General features: G+C 37.6%; 1 protein-coding gene across 2 annotated transcripts in view; it reads right to left on the reverse strand.

Annotated features, from left to right (window-relative positions):
- LOC122809238 overlaps positions 1-8,988 on the reverse strand; it is an 82,978-nt gene extending 73,990 nt beyond the window's left edge. For both annotated transcript variants that reach the window (XM_044080553.1, XM_044080552.1), the window contains exon 1: positions 8,828-8,988. The gene's annotated coding sequence lies outside the window, so the exon portion shown is untranslated. The remainder of the gene's footprint in view (positions 1-8,827) is intronic.
- Positions 8,989-9,622: the final 634 nt, after the last annotated feature.

The raw sequence follows: 9,622 nt of genomic DNA on the forward strand, positions 1-9,622 counted from the left end.
CTTCAATACTTGCTACAAAACATCTTCATGACTATCGAATTCATCAATCACTCCACTGTAGACTACATGCATTTTGTAGATATGTAAACAGACCTCTTCCTTTCTTAATCTTTCATATCTCTTTACACCTGTTCTAATATCTACTACTTTGCCTGTAATATTCTGTCTGTAATATTCTTAGTCTGACTTATGACTGTGTTCAGCAACTGTACCTGAATAGTCTACCAGTATAAATATATGTCATTCTTATACTCGTCTGGAACAATCCCAGAACAGGCCTGAAACTAGTCTCCATCCCAGTAAACAAATGCAAATAAATAAACTTTATACCACTCTGTTCTTGCCCTTGACCATCAAAAGTTCCACCAACCTCCCTATTAGCTCTTCCTCTTATTTTCTCCTCCCAACACCCTCATCACACTACAGAACACCTTCCCTTTCCAACGGCATTTGCCTTACACAGCCATGTTTTGCAGACGGAACACTTCCTTTTCCAACGGCATTTGCCTTACACAGCCATGTTTTGTAGACAGAACACTTTCCCTTTCCAGGGACGTTTGCCTTACACAGCCATGTTTGTAGCCTGGACTGTATGTTAAGAGTCAGAATACTAGTGTGTCACCATCTGTAGGTGGCACAGCATTTTAATTGCCATATTCCAGCCCTCTAATGACTAATAAGAACACTGCTGTGACAGAGTCTGCAATACCAGAACAACAGTGCATGTTTCCACATTCCCAGCCACGTGACAGAACACACACATAGACACATGTTCTATGGAAGACCAAAGCACTATCCTCTTCTTGGTCTGTACAGAAACCAGACTCTGTCCTCCAAAAGCTGTCTGCTCCCCCCCCCCACACACACACACACACACACATCCAAATGGGAAAACTGGCATCAGCTTCTGACTTCCAGACCAATCAGACAGCTTCTCGTATGTCCAGCAGCTCATAATTAAATCCGAGATAAACTGCTCCTTATAGCTCTGCAATTCCTTCCTATAAAATGACAAGTCCAGTCACTGCTTCAACAATATGTAACTTGGTTCCTCCTAAGTTAAGAAAGCAGAAATATCATGCAACTTTTTTCCATCCATTGAATAATTTTGCTGATTCCTTGCTCCTTGTGGCATTATTCTTCTTCAGTTCTCCTCTTCTCAGACTACAGCAGCAGCACCAGCACCACAAAAAGCATTACTTATACCCTGGGACTCATTAATGCCTACACCAAAGGTACACCATTTTGAGTGAACACACAACGCACACACATCATCTTCCTCCTAATTTTAGTTTTCTACTGATTTTTTTTTTTTTTGCAGCCTTAAATATTGAGGGAAATTCATATGGGTCACCACAAAGTGTAGACTACATGTACACTTAGTGTAATCTTTCTGAGGAACTACAAAGCACAAAAAATGTGGAGGAAATGTTCCTGAATACAGATCATGTACACTTGGTGTAGACATTAATGAATATGGCCCATAGTTATATAAATTCAGCCGCTTCTTACTATTTTATAGTGAGTTATTTGTGTGCTATAAGAAGCTCTCCATATTTCTGTTATGTGTATTCATCTTCTGTGTACTTAACTTTGTTTTTCCAGGGCTGTTCCTAATCACTGTTCATCAGGACAATCAAACTTACACATACATATTACTAAAAGTTTAAATTGGTTTGGTCAACTGTCCCTAAATCTGTTTAAGAAATTTCTCTCTCCCACTTGAAGTAAATGATTTTTGTGACAAAACAATGAGGGCCACAGTCATAGTCAATAAACAATGCCAAACGTAACAGTTATAATCTGTTATTCTTTAACAAACTGTTTAGTAATAAAAATTCTCTGATTCTATCAATTGCTAAGAGAACACTGCCAATATTAAAAAGCCTATGATTTGGGGCTTTTGTTGTTTATTTTTTGCTCGGCCTTGATTTTTGACACAAGAAGCTAGGAGTTACAACTCTAATAAATAAATACTATACGAGGAATGTCATGGAACTATGGAATATTTCCTAGAGTGCTAAATACGATATGAGGAATGTCATGGAACTAAGGAATACTTCCTAGAGTGAGTTACGGGATGTAACACAAATGATGAATTTAACATTCATATGAGACATAAAGCAAACGTTCCACCTGCCACAGTTGACGGTAGCTCAGGTAGACTTAAAAGATCTCATGTTAACCAAAATAAATAAATAAAATAAGCAGGGGAAGTTACCCAGAGCCTTGGACAAATTCCCCAGGTCAGTATGAACACATGAATACCACCTCGGGTCACTAATCACATAAACAAAGAGTAAATAAATATATAAAATAAAATTAACATAGCTTGAGACTTTCAGAAGAGAAGTACAGAAATATCACATCAACTCTAATACTTCTATTTTTACTTGCAGCATGTACTAATAGCCTACTTTACCTTGATTTAGGTTCCCTGTTTTAACAGCTAGATGTATCAATTTGGCAGAAAGATTAAATGTAGGATTCCTCAAAATGGCTGCAATTGCAAGTTTGCACAATGTCAGTTTCACATTTGGTTGAAATCTTTACTGTAACAAAATCAATGTTGCAAAATGCTACATGCAACTTATCCCTCCTATAGCACACTGTCTGGTTATCTTTTCAGTAATCTCCATGTTAGTACACACATCCACATCAGTGATGCTGCCTTTTTTAATTTGTATATCCTATTCTTTTTTTGTTCAGAAATGTGATGTTTTTCTCTTTTGATGTGTCAGGGTGGCACAGTGGCATAGCTGTTAGCATTGTGGCCTCAGAGGACTTGGTTCTCCCATTGGGTTACAATGGGGTGGCTTCTCTGTGCAGGACTCATGCCCTTCTTATCTGTGGGGGTCTGCAGTAAGACTTTACAGTTCCTCCCATAGCCCAAAAACATGCAAATAGGCTATAATGGTGATCATCTAATTCATCCATAGGTTTCTGTGACTCTGTGTGCATCCTAAGATGGAACCACAATGCTATCCAGAATAAACGTCATGCCATACACCCAATGTAAAGAGAAATTTCAACACTCCTGTAACCCAGAACAGGAAAAAGGATGTATGGGACTGGAAAGATGAAATGGCTTAATGACAGACCTATCTCTTCATTTCAAATTATAAGAATTCTAATTAATGTCAAAGAACAATGGAGAAGCAGAAAAAACAGCTGGGATGATGACTGTTATGCCAGTGAACAAGCTTCCGGTTAGAACCTGTCTGTAGATTTCAACTTAAAAGGGCAACATTCAAAAGGCATTAATAAAGGAGCCAAGAGAAATCAAACAAGAAACAATCAAAAAGTGAAGTATCCTGATGAAAAGAGCAGTGTGATCAAGACATTAATATACTTGTGATAGACTGGTCCTCCTTCATATTCTGCTCAGTGTATGTAAAATATTAATTATCAACTACTATAGAAGCTATAGCAAGAGCCTGGGAAATTGACATTTAAAAAAATATTTTAGGTAGGAGATTTACAAAATTCCTCAACCCAAACTATGTTTTCCTAAAGGACACCTCTCTTTGTAAACCACATACCATACATCAATTTAAAAAAAAAACAAATAGGTATGGGACAAGACAACTCGATCACCATTTCAGCTTGTTCACGGTATGTTACTCATGGTACCATTTATGTTGCCTGTCCTCTCATGCTTAGGTCAAGAATTAAAGCATATTTATGCCACAAACATTGCGTTTACTATACTGTATAACACTGTACGTTAAAGCACCTTACTGCTGAAATATTGTTGCATTACTCATCACATTGACTGCTCATCAGCTGTTCCTTACTGCATCGACCTCTTCACTGTATGTCACACTTTGGCTTGTAGTAGAAAAGGCTCAACCCATCTACCCAATTAATAAACGCAAAACAAAATAAATGCCACATGTTAAATAAAAATTGTAAGAGGTTGAAACTTTCACTCCTATTGGGTATAATATACACATCTATGAGGATAATTAGCACAGACTCCAAAATGTTTCCAGTCTACAAATATTACTACTGTATTACTAAATGTCTGACAAAGAAGTTATTAGAATTTCATAGGTACTTACTAGTCTATTGATCTGTGAAAATCTTAAGAAGCTTAGAAATTCCCATGGTAGTTTTTAGCCCATATAGTTTGTTTATAAATATCCCACAGATAGGAAGAATATAGATATCTTAAAACATTTACATAATGCTCCTATCCACAAGGCTCATGAGTGCCAAAGTGGGGGTGAATATGTGGCTTCCCATCCATTCATTCAAATTACATTTGAATATAGATAGTAAGAGAGGTACTTTGCTTTATATGGAGTAGAAGATGGTTCCAGAGAAGTATTCTCTACAATACATACATATCCCCTCTTGCACATTCTATTTATACTGCAAAAAAATGACTGAGGTCCCTTGAGCAGGTATTCACACTACCATTGAACTTGTACATGTGTAATAGGTCTAACAACATAGGGCTTGCTGAGGCTCCATGTGCAAGGCACAGGCTGCCTCTCAGTAGCCTGTATGATACTTTGAAGAAGGACAAGGCTTTAAGACTGTCCGTATAGTTTTTGTGATACAGGCCCTTGATTTCTTTTAGTGAGAAAGCATTTTGGTCACTCCAGTTGTAGCAAGTGCTTGGACAGGTACATACTGAATGGGGCATTATATTCAATGATCATCCTGTTTAGAATACAGTATAGTGGAATGATCACATCCCTGGGCCTACATGTCATACCTTTAGATATAAACTGTGGGAAGAAAAATAACTTAGTTATAGTAGTGGATACATGATGATCAACAGTCAGTTCATTGTCAATACAGGTTCCCAGATCCCAGACTATGGGACCACTTTTCACATGTGTGTTGTCAGTGTGAGAATTTGCAAGGGAAGCCATACTTGCCAAAGGATATAATGATACATTTCTTGGCATTTAGTTTTAGTCCATGGTTTTGTTTATTTGTTTGGGAAAGGCCTTCTTGGAGAATTTTGGTGTCCTCTTGGTAGTTTATTGAGGCACCAAGTTTGCAGTCATCTGCAAACTTTCTCAGCCATAAAACCTAAACATTTGCTTTGACCTCCGAGAAGTAAATTCTACAGAGGGGCGGCCCAGGGACTGAGCCATGGAGGACACAGTTTTTAAATGGTCTTTTGGAAGAGATAGAGCCCATGAAATTACAGTGGGTGGCTATACTTGTCAGCCAGTTTGACACTCAACAAGATACAGAGTGATCTGGGTTTAGCTGGAAGAGTTTATCCCTAATACCAGAGTGTATGACTATGTTGAATGCCTCTGTAAGACCTAGATATGTACTGTGTACCAATTTGCCATCATCCACTGCTTCAATAATCTTTTAGATTAAAGTAACCAGGTTAATTAGGCAGGATCTGTCCACGACAAATCCTAACTGGATTGGGTTGAGAATGAGTAGCTTACCTATTCACATTTATTAATTCCATAATGATCCTTTTTATAGCCTTACAGAAAAGGCTGCTCAGGCTCATGGGTCTATAATTACCTGGGTTCACCAATGCCCTTCATTTGTGCAAGGGGAATGACTGTTACTGTCCTCCATTCATCTGGCATAAAGACCTTTTCCCTCTCAAAACATTAAAGCAAGGGCTTCTTTATCAAACACAGGAAGAAAAGTAATGGCAACCTTAAGATAGCTCTACTCTGCTTTAATGAAGAACACAATAATAAATACAGAAATTAATATGATAGGAAAGGAAGTGCTCAGGTACATATTACTACACCAAACAGGTGCATCTTGAAGGCTTAAACTGCCAGCACTGGCCTAAAATGTCAGACAGGTGAGAAACAAAGCACTGCAAGACCTAACTACACAAAGCTAATTTCTGAGGCAAAGTACAAGATGAGGATTTAGATAAGTGGAGCAAAGAAAAATACTTGAGCTACAACAAAGCACCCTAATTTAATTTCTTCTCTGTATCTCAATTTCTCAAATCAGTGCCAAAAGATACCACAGCATATTTTTAAATAAATGTTAAGTGTCAATTACTTTGATTTATAAGATTTGTTTTATTTCAGTTTGTTAACAAGGGTAGAGCACTGATCCCATTGGACCTATTGCAGTTTCTACCCAGCAGGAAAGACAATAGCTACACAACATTATATACAGAGTAACTGACAAAATGCAATATATGCATGTATGATCTACATAGTGGATATAAGAATTGTCTTGTTGAAATAATCACAATAAAAAATACAGTCAAAGCAAGCTACATAGAGAGTAGTAGGGTAGGAAGAAATTAAGTTATATGACAAGAGAGAAAGCAGTTGCATTTTCCTTGAGTCGTTTAATGTGCTTTGTAAGGTCTCATAAATGAGTAAGACACTAATATTAAGACTTTCATATGTTCATAGGCAATTTAGGCTAGCTGCCTCTGCAGGCCATTTTAAGCCTAGCTAGCTGACTTTCCTTTCAAAGCCCTGAATCAAACCCTGTAACTTGTGTCTGTGAGATAAACGCCTTCACCATTGTCCTCCCCCAACCCAACCTGAGCAAAGATGAAGTCCACACTAAGAATAAAATGGCTAAGCCAAAACTGGCACTATTATCTGAAGGTTCTAATTAACAAAAACGTTTCCATTCAAAAAATTAGCCAAACAAGACAGCAAGTTTTGAGTCTTAATTGTCTATAAAGAGCACAAAATAAATGGTATCTTTAATGGACTATCTCTTAAAATCTTCTTATAACTTTGCTAGATCACGGCAATCATACTACCAGCCTCTTCAGTTGTGGTCATATTTATCCTGGTACTCTTTTGAACTACTGCACGACCACACAATACAAAAATAATACCCTCTACATAACTGACAGACTAAAGTTTACCCCTCCTTTTCCCAGACCCCTACCACACCATTACTTTGTAACATTAGCACAAATACTCTGCAGCCTCATAACTTGTATTTATCACATCTCCCCATGCTTGTGCAGCACAGAACCCACATGTAGGTGCAATAAAGGGACAGTTAAATCTTTCATGTAAAAGGGACCCAAGTCATGTGTGGAAAGGAAAAAAAACAACCCCAATTTTTTAAAGATGATACAAAACAGAACAAAAAACAAAAGGGTAATGCAAGCTCCAATGCATGGGGAAAATCTTTTTCAACATATATAGTCTACCTATATCCCATACTTTTACCCATTTATTTTCACTATTTCTCATGATAATACCACTCCTCAGAAACTACCATCTTCACTATACTGTCTTCAACCTACAACTACACCAATGACATGATTTTTATGAACTCATAAAGGTTCAAGCATATCTCAATGGCTAAACTTCTAAAACAAATATTCAGGCCAAACTACTACAAATGATATGTGCATAATGTGTTCTCTTACAATCATGAGTAATAATTAGCATAACGATTTACAATACCAATGTCATGTGTAGAATGTACTATACACCAGGTGAAACATTTCAGTTGTACTAACATCTCCTCTGTTTTATTCATTTTTACATATTTAACATCCCTGCAAATATTATTGTGTTTTCTCAAAAGAGTGTGTTTTATAATGTAAATATAACCAATTCTATTTATATCAGTGAAACACATCTTTTTGTATCATATTTACTCTTAGAGCTTTTTTCTCTGAGACTTCAATGCAAGTGGGCTCTGCCCACCGGGACTACTCCAGTCAGCAAAACAATAAACAGATAATGCTAGTAAATCAAATGGTCCCTTAGCAATTCAGGAATGGCACATGCAGAATGCAGAATACAGAAGCCAGAAAAGACCTCTGCAAAACTGCAGAAAAGCACAGGCAAGTACGCAGGCTATAGGATAGTGTGCACATGCCATACTACAATGGCTGCATGCAGCTGTTAATATCTCTCAGTAACTGCCCGTACCCCTTCTACAACACCATATACCTGGGGCTGTGTGTGAATATATAACAAATATGCTGCCTTCAAGCATTATACAAATGAGGTACACAAGCAGTTACATGTTAAATGTTTTATTATGTCTTGTGTAGTAAAGCACTACAGAGTAGAAGTCTGGGCGGCAGGTGATACTGCCTGAAATGTTTACAGCAATATCAGACCACTAAGAGTGTTTACAGCAACATCAGACCACTAAGAGTGTGGATGGAAGTATGGTAATGTACTTACTTATTCTGAATTTGTTAACCAGGGTAGAGACACTACTTTTTGGCGAGAGGCAGTGGTAAGGTTTGCTGCTTCTCATCTCCCTATTATCTGATTTAGTTCAAGGATGGGGTGCCTTCTGTGCAAATACTGTCAATAGGTGTATGAGCAAGTCTGGGTTGGTCCTGTCATGGACTAGTACCCCATCCAGAATTAGTTCTCTCTCTCTTCTTTGTTAGTAGTCAGAAATGGTTACTGCTCAACCATATCCCAGAACAGGATAAAGTGGGTACTGAATAAACGAACGTTTAGAATGGCCAGGTATGATCATAAGAAACTGCCCTGCACTACTGCAAGCCACTATTTTTGATTCTCTACCTTGTTATTTTTAACAAACAAAACATTTTCCTTCATCTAAACACTGCTGATAGCCAAACACTTTACCGGGCATGAAACAATGAGGTTAAAACTGTACAACAGGAAAACTTTTAATTCTGATAGGACTGTGGAAACATGCTAGGTTCACTGGTAACGGCTTTGTGCTGTCCTGCATAAATCTCTCTTCGTTAAGTTGTACCATACTCTAGGCACCCGAAAAAAGTGGTAACGCTGCCACTCAGAGAACCAATATCACAGCCCACTGCCAATCAGTACTTACGATACTGACTTATTATTTGGGTTATTAGTAGGGGCACCAGGTATTTCATCTTGCTTACCCTCTAGTGTTCCATCGATGCAGTTCAACTACCTGCCCCTCGCCACACCAAGCGTAGCTATTAGTGTTCTTGATACTAAAACAAACAATATATAGATAGATATATATACAAATTATACTTAACGCTTACAGAACTGTATGATTAATGTTTTACTATATGCACGTTTTAGCGGCAATGATGTCATCACGTAGCTGTAAATGTACCAGCAGCAATGTGCGCACGGAAGTAATTTGTACGTGTTTATGTATTGGTAAATTAAGTTCGAACAACTTTTTTTACTTAAATTACTTGACAGGCCATATCAGCATGTTTTAATAGAGAGACTGATAGAGCTCGTCAGTACAGTTGTTTATGTGTAGTGCAAAAAAAAAAAGGTCGGCTAGCTAAATAATTGTTGAATGAGGGATAAAGGCGATTCGCAACCAAGTCCGAAAGATAATTGCGGTCCTTTTTGACACCGACGAGTTATTGTATAGGTGTAGGGTTTAACAGTTTCTAGGCTCACTTGCTTTCGTATTATCCTTATTGCTTTCATTCAGATGTAAGGGTACATTTGTCCAGTTCCATGACAGGTTGTTTTAAAGAGGATGACATGTATAAACACACACACTACAGGTAAAAGGCAAACTGCTATATTTTTGGTCTGTCTCCATTCCGATCAGTGATACAGGGTAAATAGTTCGATTTTAACTATATAGTTTTGTAGCAGATGCGATTAAATGAATCGCCTTTTCAAAAAAAATCAACTACCCCCCCCTTCTTTGTACAACTGCAAAAATGTATTTAATCATTATT

This window comes from Protopterus annectens, chromosome 8.part0 (assembly GCF_019279795.1).
Source record: "Protopterus annectens isolate FY-2018-M chromosome 8.part0, PAN1.0, whole genome shotgun sequence".
In the NCBI taxonomy this organism is placed as follows: Eukaryota; Metazoa; Chordata; order Ceratodontiformes; family Protopteridae; genus Protopterus; species Protopterus annectens.